The 15,520-nt window shown below is 35.3% G+C and overlaps 1 long non-coding RNA gene across 1 annotated transcript; it reads left to right on the top strand.

Moving 5' to 3' along the window:
• Positions 1 to 4,113: 4,113 nt before the first annotated feature.
• Positions 4,114 to 13,638, top strand: LOC125690701 (uncharacterized). Its single transcript, XR_007375751.1, has 4 exons — positions 4,114 to 4,203; positions 6,889 to 7,004; positions 12,767 to 12,872; positions 13,547 to 13,638. It is a non-coding gene; the product is annotated as an uncharacterized LOC125690701 (long non-coding RNA).
• The last annotated feature ends 1,882 nt before the right edge of the window (positions 13,639 to 15,520 follow it).

Raw genomic sequence — 15,520 nt, 5'->3', positions numbered from 1 at the left:
CTTATGCAAGGGAATCAGATTAAAAAGGAGACATTTTTCCACCTTTTGCTGGACTGTCTGGGTTTGGGACTTTGGTCGTTGTGTATAGATATGTACAGGACCCCGAGCATTCCCTGGCATTTTTTTGCAGCCAGTATCTTCATCTCTAGGATCTTCTTCAAATTCTTTTCTGCAGGCAAAGTATGCACCTTCTTGTCTCCAAGATAAACTGCTCTCTTTGGGAACTTTTCTTTTTCATACCTGCTCTTCTTTCCAGAACCAAAGTCCCAGTTTTCCAGTCTGAACAGTCCCTCAGCAGAAGCACAGTCTATGACATCTATGATATTGGTGACACTTTTCTTCAACTGGAGAGTAAAAAACATGACAGTTCTGTTTCATCAAGGTGTTATGAATATTTGCCATCAACTCATTACCCATAGCAGATAGAAAGCAATAGGCTGAAGAATTCAAAAAATCAGTTTCAGGCATTCATCCACACATGGGCCATAATCTGTTACCTTTAAGCATTCCCACTTGTTCTTCACCTAAAACATCTTCTAATGACAATTATCTCAGTGCAATATTGTTTTATGCTGCTTTCTACTTTAGGGTTTAATTTCCTTGTAAAGCCTAAAGTCAGCCATAGATACTATTTAATGACAAATAAAGAAGTCAAAGGAAGAGATTAAGAATCCCATTCCAGTGCCCTTTTTCCTCCATTTTTCTTTAAATTAAGAGTCAGAGTAAGACTGTCTGTGTATTCCTTGAACTGTACTTGATAAAGAATTATCTAGTTAAAACTTGCTTCATTGTCATCTTTGAATATTTTATGGGTGACTCTGAAGCAAATGATATGAGTAACTTATTTATCAGGCTACACATGAAGACACAATTTGATTTGTTGACAAAAACTTTTTATCTCTCATGAATAATTCCTCTTCACAGTGAAGCAAAAGTTTTCATTTTAGAAACAGTTCATGCAACTCTGAAAGAAAATGTCTATATTTACCAGTTATTAATGCTGTAAGATTATTTCTGAACATATAGAATAGTGTACTTAATAGCATGGGTACAGGTGATATTTGTATTGCACAGTAGCATTCTTCCTGTTCTTACCAGAATGATTTCAAAGAAAACTATTTGCTAAATCAAAATCCCATGACAATACAGTGGCAAACTGACTGCAGAAATAGAATAACATGCTACAACAACAGATAACTAATGAGATAATATGGAGTTGGAAAGTCATCAAAAGAAAAATAAATTCAACTACATCTCCACTATTGCACGTTCAATTTTAATGACAATGCATCACCATTTTACTTACCTGTGTAAAAAGTGCATTATGAATAATCTAAAAGGCACCCGTAGCTAAAATTTTTTGAAGAGACAGTCCTACAGCTTATGTAAGATGTGTGCTAAGTGCACCCCATGGATCAGTGTCTCAGGAGCTTCAGTGAAAACAGGCACAGATGTTCCATACAGAAAAAGATGCACTGTGAGATAGGTGAGAGATGATATTTGTTGCACTTTTGCATATGCACAAAAGTCAAGCATGGTACATTGAGAAATTATGAACAAGAAGCAAAGGAAAGGAGAAGAATTGTATTTCACCTGAGTTAGGAGTCAGCTAAACAGGTTTCAGCACATTTGTATACAATGTTGTTACAAGCTTTGTGTCAAACTGTGCATCTTGAAGAATCAAAATACTTTTATTTCTTTTTAGATCTGGTTATAATGAAAGGTCCCATTCTTTTATTTATTCCGTAATAAAAGTATTTCTTTGACAGTTTTAAGAATTTTGTATGTAGGTCCAAATAAGAAAGGTGTTAATAGTAATACAGTATAATAGAATGCTATACAATTACAATACTAATTTTTACACGATAACGTACATTTAAAGATTATATCAAAGGGCCCTGAAGACTAGAATTAAAAAGTTCTCTTCTCTATGAATGAGATTTCATTTTTGATGGTAATGGATAAGTTATTTACCACACACATTTCTTCTATGACAACAACTGCTTGTGTATTATTATTAGTGGTACACATTTCTGTTACTCTATGGCAACTATGTGACTAACCTTACTTTGGTGAAGGGCGCATAGGAAAGAAGTTATCTATATATCATCAGATCTATGTCCAGAATTAATTTTAATTTAACAGTATTTTATTAGCAGAACCTCTTATTTAAACTTTCAAAGTTAGCGAATGAGCTCAGTTCCCTGATGAGTCCATGAAATGACAATCAAAATACATGAGAACTGTTCAGTTATTTCTGAATCATAACTTGTTAAACCATAAAGCTGACAGACCTGTATTATGACAGCAGCTATAATAACAATAAATACAAGTCTCTGTAGTCTATTTCAGTTGGAGGATGTTAAAGAGCTCTGAATAAATAAAGTAAACTCAAGTAGAAAGATAAAAAACTACAATATCATGTTGAATATGTTCTGTTTCTACATTTAATGAAATAAAGACATCTCATTTAAAGAGAAATTGAAATTTTGTAGTAAACCCAATCAGAATAAAATAAAAATGGCCTTTTTCTGAAAAAGTCTATTTTCATTACTGAAATGCTTTTTTATGGTACACTGTTACTGTTATCCACTTTCCCATTCTTGGTTGTTGAAACAATCATTGAAATGATAGCTCTTAATTATTTGCTTAAATCTTTAAAATCTATTGATTTTTTTAAAATAGCTTGTCGATGAACTATTATGAAACTATATTAATTAAATTTTAGTTTTAAACAGTAAGTTCATAAATACATAATACCTGAACTATAGGCCTACAGCTTGAGAGAACCATTTTCCTGCTCCTGTAGTAGAAGAAAGGAACAAGGAACCTTCAACATTGCTCTTAAGTTGGACTAGAAGAATAATCAGAGCATCGATGTACTTGGGGTATGGAACAATGTTTTCAGCAGTGGCAGCAGTAAAGCTGATTATTCTTGCTGAAGAACTCATTCTTGTGATCTGAGCTTTATTTAGTATGAGGAGATTGTTGGACAATGTATAAAAATGTGAAAGTATCATTATCTTCATAGAAGTTCAGCAGCAGCAGCAAACCAATTAGAAGGAAGTCCTGAAAACGCAAACTTTATCTTCATTAATGTTTGATCAAAATGGATTTAAACTTGCTCCCTGTAGCTTCTGAATGTGCATCGCTATGCTGAAAGCTGAAAATAAAGTTTTGTTACCTTATGAAAAAAGCCTATTTTTTTCAAATTTCAGATGAATATAGTTCATTTTCTAGTAGGAGTAAGCTTGTAGAAAATGTATGTAAATCAGGAAAACTCCAGGCTTCAATGAATATGGTGGTGAGGACTTATGGGGAGTAATGAGAATGTTTTTAACTGGCAAGGGTCATGCATAGTCCTCCTAGCTAACCCTAGCTTTTGAGCAGTATCTCTGAAGTTGGGCTGCACAACCATGAAGTACAGTATAGTTACAATAGTGCTCATTACGAACTCGTACTAATATGGAAATGGCATTGCCAAAGAGGGGAGGCTGCTCAGGTGACCATGGTGGACTGAGGGGGCTGTGTATTTATGTTATATCCATCCAGTCAAACTTACATGGATACTAATACTTTTCATTAGCCCTTTGTGACTGGCAATTTCCACCCCCTGAAAAAAAGGGTTATACTCACTCGTATTAAGCTAAACTGTGAAAAGAGAATGTGAACTGAATATGAGACTGTAGTGTCTGAAATTCCACCAGTCAGTTTGTGAATCTCCAGCTGAACTTCTGAAGGTTCAGTGGAGCTATTAAACTTGATTTTGAATAGAAAACACAAAAGGTTTGATGATCTTAAGAAGAAATGAGCTTCTGAGATTAATATTCAGCTAGGTATGTGTAAAGTCTGCAGCTTGAGATACTGTTATAAGGCAAACAGCATAATAATTATTCTGTTATATTTTCCACAACATGTTTCTAAAAATATGAGAGAAGAGTTTCTGTTGCGAATATAAAATATATATGTGTAAATATTATATAGATATAAAAAGACATATAGTCTTGATAGATTCTCAATAGGAAAAAAAATCCATGTTCTTTCATTTACTGATCTTTCTACTGATATTTTTCAGCGTGGACTCCCATGATTTATGTGGACATCTGTCCTGTGAGAAAGGATTGCCAGATTTAACTAAGTTAAATCTGCGTACTGACAGATGGCAATGATGTCCACCGTAAGAAGTGTCTGAATTATTTAGAGGTAAGATGCTCTACACTGTATTATTGTTCTCTTTAGTCTAATTTTGCTGCTATTTATAGTCATTGGTAGAGGCAACAGAACTGTTGAAATTATGGGATTATAGAATAGGTAAAACTGTATTCTGAAAGTAGTATTTGATGAGACATATTAGTATACTATTAAGTTTAATATGACCAGGTACCATGAGCGCTTCATGGAGTGGAGGAAGCATTCCAGACTGAATGAATAAAATATTTCCAGGGATAATCAAGAAGGGCTTTTCTGTATAAGAGAATAGCACAAGTGCAAATGAGGTCTAGGAAAATTGTAACTATTTGTATTTGGTGGATTTGGTTTTGGGAAGATATTTTTAGAAATATAAGCTTGCTTAGTAGTTAAGTGCTTCCCCTAAAGACAAAATCTGCTTTCATCATTCACCAACAAAAGGCATCAGAAGGCCTCTTAGTCATGCAACAAACATAAAAAAGAGGAAGCAATAAACCCACATCTTATATCCACGTACAAGAAACAAATACAAGAGTCAAAACAAAGGAAATCGTGTTTCAAACTATGTGTCCAAAGTTGCATGAAGGTGAATATTCCCAAGAAACAAACTGTCAGTGCAGACATTTTTCTTTCACTTCCATCCCTAGTGGAAATGTCTTTTTAAATTTCAGTGTTTGATTGCAAGCAGCATACACATTAAAAATATTTTTGGTTGGTGAAGTAACACCATCTGCAGTTTTCTTGAAGTAGGTTTGTCCCTGTGTTTGTCTCCAGTTCTATGCTAATTATGTTAGAGAAGTGTTTATGCCGAAGTCGAAACTGAGATTTCAAGTAGTTATTTCAACAACAGCACTAATATACAAGGTGGGATAAGACTGGAAGAGTAAGTGTACAGTGGAATGTGAATGTACACAACAATGTGCACCAGGAGAGGTTCACAGTGGACATTAGGAAAACTTCTTCCACGTGAGTGTGGTAAAATACTGGAACAAGCTTCCTAGAGAGTTGACTGATGACCCATGCCAGCCAGTATTCGAGAGGCATTAATAATACATGTTAGCTTTTGATTAGCCCAGAAGAGATTGGGCTGTTGGTTTAAATAAGGTGTGTCCAACCCTTGGACCAGATGTGGCTCTGTACAGCAAGTAATGTGGCCCCAGAACTTCATAAAATTCTAACATTATTGTATGATTTCAGTGACATTTATTAATGTGTAAGTTTTCTTATTTAAGTGGGCTTGTATTATTTTGTAAAATAATTTAACAAGTTAACGCATTCACTGTGGAAAGAAGATCCAGAATACACATGCAGTGCTGACAAATTTAGCATTTCTGGTGAATTTGACTGCTAATTTAATAAATTAAACATACATCTTCAAGGTGAAAATCAACGTATCTGTGGTATGTTTCAAACCGTAAGTGTTCAAAATAAAAATTAAATTATGTCAGACTTAAGTTATGGCAAATATTTTTACGCTTTTTGATATAGAACAGCTATGGGCTATTCTGTCAGTGTGTTACAGCCATCAAGGTTTGAGTCAGGCAGGTACATACTGCAGACAGATGTGAAACCAGGAAATAACAGTGAACTGAGTGGCAAATGCAGTGCTCAGTAATCAAGTGTGTGAATTTGTTAATCAGAAAAACAAAGAATCTCAAGTTTCCATGCACTTCAGTGCTTTTGAGATATAAAAGATGCCAACCTTCCAGATTTTGCTGATGTCATGCTTCTGTGTTATTGCTTGTGTTTGCTTTTGTGCAGGTTTTTTTCCCATTAGAATAGTACTGACCTTCCTTCCTATGATGCTTTCAGACATCAGTGTTCATGCATCATCCTATTTTTCCTGTTTAAACTTGTTAAAAAATACAAGTACATTGTATGCTAACATATAATTATGAGGTTACTTTTAAAACAGAAAGAGCTTGATGTTCTAACAAATCCTTTATCTTCCTCAATATTTAAAGCACATTAGAAACTGGGAAAGGCAAAAAAAAAAAAAAAAAAACCACCTGATTTTTTTTTTCATGTTGTAAACTGTTTCAGCTGGGAGTTTTATCCAAACATGGTTCAAAGGGCTTTGGCAATGGGCAGATGTTGTTTTTCCTTTCAAACTGAAACTAATAAAGAAATCAAATATTAATAATATCAAATTATCTTTGGCACGTTGTCTCTGTACAAACTGTTTAGATACAGAAAGTGTTTTCATCTGATCAAACACCCACATTTTGTAACAAGTAATGAAAAGAATGTTCTATTACTCAGAGCTAGCTTCCAAGGAAGTCCATATTACAAAGCAAACCCAGGTACTCAGTTATCACTTTGACATCAAAGAAGTAATAAGAGAATATATAATAAGGATTGCCAGTAACAGTTACTGTACTTTATTGCCATTAAGCTCTAATATTAACATACTAAATCAATATGGCACATACACTTAAAGAACCTTATTTTGATAAATTAAAATAATGTGTGAACTCCCTTGAATTATAAAAAAAAATGAGTTGGCTTATGACCCAAATGTGATTTCCTTCCTCTTTCAAATTGGCCCCTGCTGATTTCAAAATTTCTTTGAGAAATAGCTCTCAGCCTTTGGAGCAAAAAGAAATATATCTGAGCTTTTTCCAAGAAGTTTACAACTAATCTGCTATTTCTGTCAGGGTAGAAGAGTCGCATCATTTTAAAAATAGTCTGTTTTTTCAGATAGAATACAGAAATAGAGGCTGCCTAAATGCATTGAAGATTCTCATTGGTACATGCAGCTCTCGTGGATCCACATCTACCAGATGAACCTGATTTGAGTAGGACTTAGCAAACAGGTACTTTATTCCATTATTCTCTGTTCTGTTATTCTAAAGCAATACTAGGTTTTTGTAAAACAAAACAGGCACAAGTTATTAGTTGTTAAAAAAAGAATAAAATTAAACTTGTTTTTCTTGTCTGTTATAGTCTGTACTTGTGTCCTGGTGGTTGAGACGTTGTTGTGGCAACTTATATCACCTCAGGAAAAACCCTAAATGAACTTTCTATAAATAATCTGCTGTGCATTTTCACAGTTATGGGATTTGGTGTTTATTTCCTATAAAAACCTGTATTCATATTTAGATCAGATTTACTCTAGCACTCATTTACAATAATGCCACAGAAATAATTTTCTAAAACTTGGTGTTTTAGACAGATTACTAACAAAGCAGTTCTAGCAAGCAACCAGAATATTCTGTCCTAGTGAAGACATTGTTTCTTTGGCTTCTACTCCATAAATGAACAATATAAATTTTTTTCAGTAATAGAATAGCTCCTGCAGGCTCCACAGTGTTAGACCCACCATCCAATTCACCAAAAAAACACACTTGTCAGTACTAATTATTCCCTGCTAACATTTCTGTAAATAATAGAAAAATAAACCTCCCTGAAGTCAACAATGCCATTAGTCACTTTGTTCAGCAAAACCTCTCTGTGCAAATTTAGGTCAAATTAATGAAATTTAATTAATAATTTAACATAACTGAGTATGATGAGAAAAAACTACTTCTACTTCTTTCACATAAAACTTAACCCTTAAAGTTTTCAACTAGAACGTGAAAATACTGCTTGGATTAATGATGGCCCATATATTGCTAATACTAGTTAGTTGCTAATATGATTCACCTTGCAGTTTCTAACTTTTGTTTTTCCCAGTTAATCAATTCTGTTTCCGTAGATAACATATGAGCATAATTTATGTGATTATCTGATCAGCTCTTCTGTGCTTTGTTCTTTTGTGATTTAAAAAAATATTTTTGATAATAGTTGCTTTTCTTTATTCATTGATCCTGTTTAAAGTACTATTGTGCTAGAGACGGCAACTGTGCTGTTGCAATTTGTTTATATGGCAATGCACTATGATGATATTCCAAAAAAAAAATATGGGTGAAGTTCATTCCGCAGTAGTATTCCTTTTACACCTTTGGAAAGCAGTGCCTCATATTTCTGTAAGACAGATGTGCAAGAACAAGACACAGATTTGTTACAAGAACGTAGGAGAGCAGCACACTGAAATCCTAATGAATCCTTTAATATACTGTTTTTCTTCTCTTTCTCTCACTTTTAATATGTTACTACTTGAGAGGCTTCACTTCACTTGGATTGCATATCCTGAGGCTTGAAGACACCTTGCTTTGAATCCCATTGTAGGAAAATGGTCTATATTCATTGAATATAGTTGATAATGTGAGAGAGTCATTCAAAATCCCTGCTAAATTAACAAGAATGTTATAATTTGTGATGACTGCAGCAGTGAGATTCTCTCCTTCTTGTCAGATCACCTGTCTCTGTGCAAACTGCCTGATTATAATCAGTCCTGAACTTCCTAGGTATTAATGAGGAGAATTTGTTTCAGAAGGCTAATGCTAATGATACAGAAAAGCTTACACAGAAAAAAATGTCATAAAATGAAATAGTAAAAACCAACTAATTTTGTCCCTGATTGAGAGCCAACTTCACTGTGTTCAGTTCTCCAACAACAGTACACCGAGTGTTAAGTTACCCCACAGGACTAAATTTGAAGCTGAGGCAGGTGAGAAGACATCAAATGAGATTCAGCCAGCCCCTCCTGAACTGTCAGCACCTTTTGCCAATGTAGAATGATGATTTCTGCACTCCTCCTGAACAAAAGCTTGCATGTCTGCCTGTGCCAAAGTTATTCAAACACTTTCTTTTAAGTAAATAAACGAAGAGAACCTCTTCCCTTATTTTTTTCTTCTAACTTTGGTAAAAAAAGACTGTATAAATCCCTCAATGTATTCAGCTGGGATATAATCCAACAGTTTTGGTGGAATTTAATTATAGTAACATCCTAATTGAAGGTAAATTAAACAAGACTAAAATCAAGAACTGTCATACTAAATGAAAATCTAAATTACATCAGTAACAGACAGTTCTGTCCTAGAATTATGACTTAAGGAGTGTGACATTCTGTTTTCAGGTTAATCAATGAAAGCTTCACGAATATTTTAAAGCCTTCCTTAGTCTATTAAAGGCCAAATTAAATCTAAACCTCTGAAAGACACTGAGCAGGAGAGCAAAGTGAATCAATTCACTTTGGAGAGGAAAAATGCGTGCAATGAATAAGCGGGCTCTCTTGGAGCTTTGATGGTCTTATAGGTTGGAGTTTATTCCAGTCCAGTGACCAGTGCAGAAATGTGCTTGCCTGGAACCTAATCACTTAGGTTTATTTTTATTACCTGATCACCTAGACATTATTTTTACACCACGTTTACTACAATGTTAGCTTGTACTGGCAGTCAGCTGCCTGTGTGATGCCCTGCCCAAGCCTGGGTGAGTGAATGCAAATGTGGGACTCAACACCCTGTGGAAATTTTTTCCTTCCTCTTTTCTATTTTGTCTCAGAACACCAGGAATATTACATTGTTTCATCATCATAGACACATCTATCATTATTTTGTCTTGTAACTGCTGTGACATGTATCCTGCAAAACCCTCCATGTTGGCACAAAAGTAGCTCAGGCAGCTTTACTGAGGCATGCTCTCCTCAAGATTACCACCCTAGTGTTTTTTCATCAGCCCCCACCAAGGACGTACAGAAAGAGAAACAAAACAAGCAAACAAATAAATCCACACCCACAGACAAAAAAAGCCCAACCCAACTGAAGAGTTTTTTGCATTCTAACTTACCGATCATGTCAATCTCTTACCATCTTCCTGTTTCCTCAGCTGTCAAGACAAGTTTCCGCAAGAAAACTGCCAGCCCTTCATTAATAGAGCTTGTCAGCTGTGGGCTCTGTAACTGCATTTTCCTGCTTTTTAGCAGCAAATCTTAATATCTCTAAGAAAATGACTGCACAGCTAACAGCCTGCACTTTTCATCCATCTATAAATGCACAGCTGGCGTCCTTATGGGATTTTCTATTATACGTATTCAGGCTAGCATTTTCAAATCCTCAGATATGGCCTGTGTTATTTCTTCTAGCAGGAGAAAAACAACAACAAAACTAGTGCAGATGTAGAGGGCTCTTCTCTTTTGAATCTTCATCTTTTGGATTTACCTGACGTTAACTTTGGGATTTGAACAGAAAAAGCTTTTAATTTTTATTCACTATTAGCTTGCATGGAGTCCCAGAATCTATGTAGTGGCTTGTAAAAAAAAAGGCTCAGCCTCACCTTAGGAAGTATACAGCTGGGATCTGGTGAAAACACAGGTTCCAGTCACCTGTTTAATATCATGTCCTAGCTGCAGTTTTCTCCGGGGAAAATTACTTGTTGATAGACAGTTGTAGTGGCCCACAGCAACCCCAAAAATAAAAAAGAACTGATCTATCATTTGCTGCAGTTTTACTTCCTTTCATTTACTCATTTAGACAGTGCTGTCAAAACTGTGCCCTTCTAGAGATAGTTACATTTTTAACCTTTGTGAACATTAGCTGCTTCTGAATGGAACCCCCAAAGGCAGTGCACACTGTAGAGCCACCTTGTCAACTCACTTAGTAGAGCAACGTAGTAGAGATAGAATGAAACTTCAGGATTTATCTTTAAATATTGCCTCTCTGAAGATTCGTATAAAGAATTATTATTACTATTGCTACGGCTGTAACTGAGTTCTCTCTGAAGATAATTTCTTATTTTCCTCCCTTTTAGTGGTTTGAATTTGTGAAGTTGGATGTTGAAGTAAGAAGGTTATCATTCGTTCTGTTGGTATGCTGTAGTCTAAAATTTGCAGTGTGGACTCAGGAAGTGGTAAAGGAAGATTTATCCTTCTGCTTCTGCAAAAACATAGTATGAGCAATATGGTCATGAAATAATGTACAGAAAATTGTATTTTTAAGGGAAAGCGGGATTTCTGTCTCATTTATGTCCTGTGTTTCATTGTCTTCCTGATTCAGAGTATATTCTATTTTTTGTTACATCTTGGAAGATTATTGAGGCAAAGAAAGTTCCACAAAATCGATTATAATTTTGAATTAAATGATATATATTTCACCCTGCTGGGCTGGAATAGATAGCTTGCCTCTTTGCAGGTAAATAGCTGAGCATGCTTTCCTCAGGAAGACTGAATCCAGTTTCAGTTTTTCTTAATAAGCACTCCAACAGCAAGTTTCTTTACTCACAAAAGAGGAAGAGAAAATTCCTCATTGAGTATTTTTCAAAGAAAGTCCAAATTTTAATTGCATTTTTTTGAGGAATTTTGATTTTGTGGTGTTCACGTGTTTACAGAATGTGTAGTAAGCTACTTAGTGTAATGAGGCAAATGGTCATACTGTTTTCTGATTGTGTTTGGGTAGGTGGCAGGATAGTTTGACTGTGGTGCATCAATATAAATATTTAAGATAAAATAAGTAGACAAATTTGTGACATTTCTATTTTACAGCTTCATTTCAAACTTAAGATTTCTGCACACTTTTACAGATCTGTAAAGCCATGGAAATCATGTGCAGGTGCTCTTTATGGCTTACTGTTTTGATGTTTGTCCATCATCCAAAGCATTTTATTGTGACAATTTTACCAGTAACATGCTAAACTCATCTATAGTAGTATTTATGACAACTCTATATGTTAAAGGTAGTTAAAAGACAGAGGTCTGATTATCTGCATGTACTGTTAGTTCTTATTTGCTTATGTATTTTGTATGTGATTCCTGAGATCATAAAATCAGCTATTTACACTCAGTTACAGATTGAGAGATAACAGCAGAAATCTTAAAACTGGTTATGATGCCAAAGTTTTCCCCGTTGTTAACAAAGCCCTGATTAGAGCTGGTGAAATATCAGGAAACTGTTTCAAAAAATAAACCTTTTTCTGGAAACTGCAAAGTTCAATGACTGATGAATTCAACAAATGGAACATGACCACCTTTAGGGCTCTTGTGTAGCTGTGTAGGGCTCTCTCCAAGAAAATGCCAGAGGTTTTAGTGAGCCATTTGCATAGCTAACTCGATTTGCTCCAGGAGTGTGCAGATACTTTATAAATGTGGATTTCTTAAAGTGCAGTCCTATGACAGCAAATTTCTCAGGACAGCTGCTGGAAGCTAGGAAGTTAATGTAATTTATCACTAGCAGTTAACAGAGCACAAGCTTAGTGGATGCCTTTTAGATATTTGCAAATAGAAACACCTGTTTTGAAGTAGCCAGGTATCTCCGTATCTCCAGTTCCCCACTGAGACATGCATAATAAAATGCAAACAAAATAAAGATGGGTGTTCTAAGACTGTTTTCTCTGCATTACTTATGTCTTTCATCAGTCTATGTTTTGAGATGATATTTGTGCATTATAGGTGTGAAAAATGATAAGGAATTGTATCATACAGCATGTGCTCTGTTTCTTAAAGGCTTTATTGTTCATTAGTTAATAATTCCATTGCAGTAATCATTTTGGAGAATTTGGTATAAAGTGGCTTTGCAAGTTTGTTTGGAAATTGATTTTCCAAATTTAAGACTTATCTCTTTTAGCAACACTCTTTCAGCAAACTTCACTGGAGTTTATTTTCCTCAGAGATTGTGTGTTCTGTTCTTGTTTTGCTTTTTTTTATTTCCATGTATTCAGCCCAGTTTTTCACAAACGGTTCCTGTTTTGCCTGTCTCTCTTCTAGGAGAGGAACAAACCAACTATCAGTGAGGATTTAGTGTCCATCAGGATGAAACAGCCAGGGAAGAGCAGGCCCACAAAAAGCTTGACAGCAGAGCAAGGAAAAAATGGTCAGTTCACAGCCAAAAGCACTGGAGGGGTAACCTATACACATTCCTGATTTTCTGTTGTATCTATTTTATAAGGCACCTGGATAAATTTAAACAAAGAGATGAGAAAGTGAGCAGTGTAAGCCTCAGTGCTGTGAGGCTTATCCCAACTGACAGAAGCCATCTCTGCATTTACAGAGACAATTGCTGCATGTAAAATGACTTCAACTGAATACTGATTTTGTATGATAACAGTGACAGCCTCCATCTTATTAAAAGCCTTTTTAGCCTACTCCCTTACAGCATTCTGCTTCTATGTTATTAACTCTTAATCATGTTGAATAGGAGATTGTAATCCTGATAATTCAGCTAAGTGACTTGTAAAACCTTCAATGGTCATAACAAAAAAAAATCTGAGACACTGCAAGAGTAACTACATTTTTACTTCAAAGGCTCATGAAGTTTGGTCATCTTCTGAAAACGTAGATGGTAGGTAGTCACCATAAAGTCTTTATCATGCACCGCTTTGTCCGCTGTGAGGGAATTATCAACACACGTTAAATATGGAGATATATAACTGATTATAGTACTCTTAATTGTATGTTTATTGAAAGTGACATGGAATTGTACCTGCCAATATGGAAATTACTGCGGAGATTATATTCTGTTTCCCTCTTTTGCTTTTTTCCCACTAGCACATTCAAGTATATTTGTCTTGTATCCTGTTAAATAGCGCATGGTGCAGGTGATCATACTGAACCAGCCTTTCTGCCTGAAGAGGTCATGACTCAGTGAGCAGGTAGGCATGCTTTACAGCACACCAGAAACTCCACATTTCAAAGCACACAGGTGTGACACACAGATCTATTGGGTGCCCAGTGCCCGTAAAAAATGAGAGCAAACAGTACACTGTAAGCATGTGCTCCTGTTTGGTGCAGCTTAGCACCCTTGTATAAGAGACATGAACAAGCCCTACCTGCTGTTATGGCTGTCTGCACACAAGACTGGAAATAGACAGCTTATTACAGCATGCTGAATGGTATCACTCTGGCACTTCTGTAGATTACCATGCTATTGACAGTTTCTTATCATTGTATTTTTAAGACACCTGAATTTAACCTTTCCTCTAGATAGTGAGTTCTAGAGAAATACATCTACAATCCAAAGGAGTGTTCGAGCCATTTTTTTTAAAAAAATGAAGGACTGGCTGTTGATTTTTGTTTTAACAAACTGCCTTGAAACTATTCATTTTCAGAATATTCATTGCTAACATATTTAAATTTCTTTCCCTCCAGCATGAGCAAACTATTATTTACTCTCTGAAAGAAAATATCAGACTTGACAGTTGTAAAATATGACATCTTTGAAATTGTTTGTGGCATTGGTATTGTCCTTAAATCTGTCATATTAGGCACATCCCCTTCACTGCAGCAGCATTTGCGCAAATATAGGATGGGAACTTTCTCAGGGTGTATTATGTCTGCTTCTGCTGCTCAGGACAGAATCATAGTTCTGCTTTAATGGTTAGAGAAATCATCTGATGCTGTGAATAGCCATTTAGAATAACACTTAGACTGTTTATTAAAGGGTTTTAAAATTTCTACTGACATGAGAATTGAACTCTTCCTTTATATTCTTCTGAGTTTAGATAAGGAACTGTCACTATGAATAAGATAAGAAATTTTATCTTATGGCATAACTGTTTATAAACAGATGGCTGAGGCTCATTTGCGTGGATCTGATAAAAAATTTTCTGCCTATATGAACCTCATTTCTCCATAAAAAAGGATGCACATAATCCCAGTACTAATCATAGACTGGGATAAATGGGACCATGCATAGGATAATTTTCCAGTAATCTCAGTTAAGGTACTAAATGCGTAGTGCATGAAGAATGCTATCATCTGTGATTGCATGAAGAATCCAGAAAAACTCAAAATGAGTTAACTTTGGCCCAGTGGTTGATGGTAGTTGAGCAGAGAAAAGGACAAAAAGGGGGGGAAAAAATATTTAATGATTAAAAATATCAGAACTGTTTCTTGAACTGTTAAAAACCTTGAACCATTTTTCTGAGGGCAAAAATTATTTCCTGCTCTTCACTGACTTAAAATGTGAGAAAGATGTTGGTAGCAAGGCAGTTATGAAGGGCCTTTTCTTCACATGTAATGCTGCTGTAATGGAGGTGATGGAGCAAGGAATAATTTTACTAGGAAAGAAAGAGTTTAAGAGGCTTCCTTCCTTGCTTTCTTTAGTTTAAGTCTTGTGTTTCTTCTAAAATGAATATGTGATCCTTGTGACGTTCACAATTTCTTGTAGGCTTTACCTCTTCACATTGCACCATACATAGAACTATAACTTATAAGTCTGCTTCTTGTAGGATAAAAATTGTGGTGTCTATCACTAATCAGAGCAGTAAACTGGGATTCTTGCTTTCACTTGAAAACCTCAGTGAGCTTAACAGTGCTATCAGTGACCCTTTCCAGAACAAGTATTTTGTCTTTGTTGCTCATAGCTGGTCTTTAATATTTTTTTGATGCTCAGACAGTAAAAGAGGCTGGAACTGCAGAGTGTAGCAAGCATAAAAGATGAAAAAACAGAATTCTGGTTTTTAAAAGCCTGTATATGTTCCCTTTCAGTATTCACACATAATGATGAGGACGAAGATGTTA

Source organism: Lagopus muta, chromosome 3, assembly GCF_023343835.1.
Source record: "Lagopus muta isolate bLagMut1 chromosome 3, bLagMut1 primary, whole genome shotgun sequence".
Lineage (NCBI taxonomy): Eukaryota > Metazoa > Chordata > Aves > Galliformes > Phasianidae > Lagopus > Lagopus muta.
Note: the sequence above shows the minus strand (reverse complement) of the source record. Positions and strands in the feature narration are given on the sequence as shown.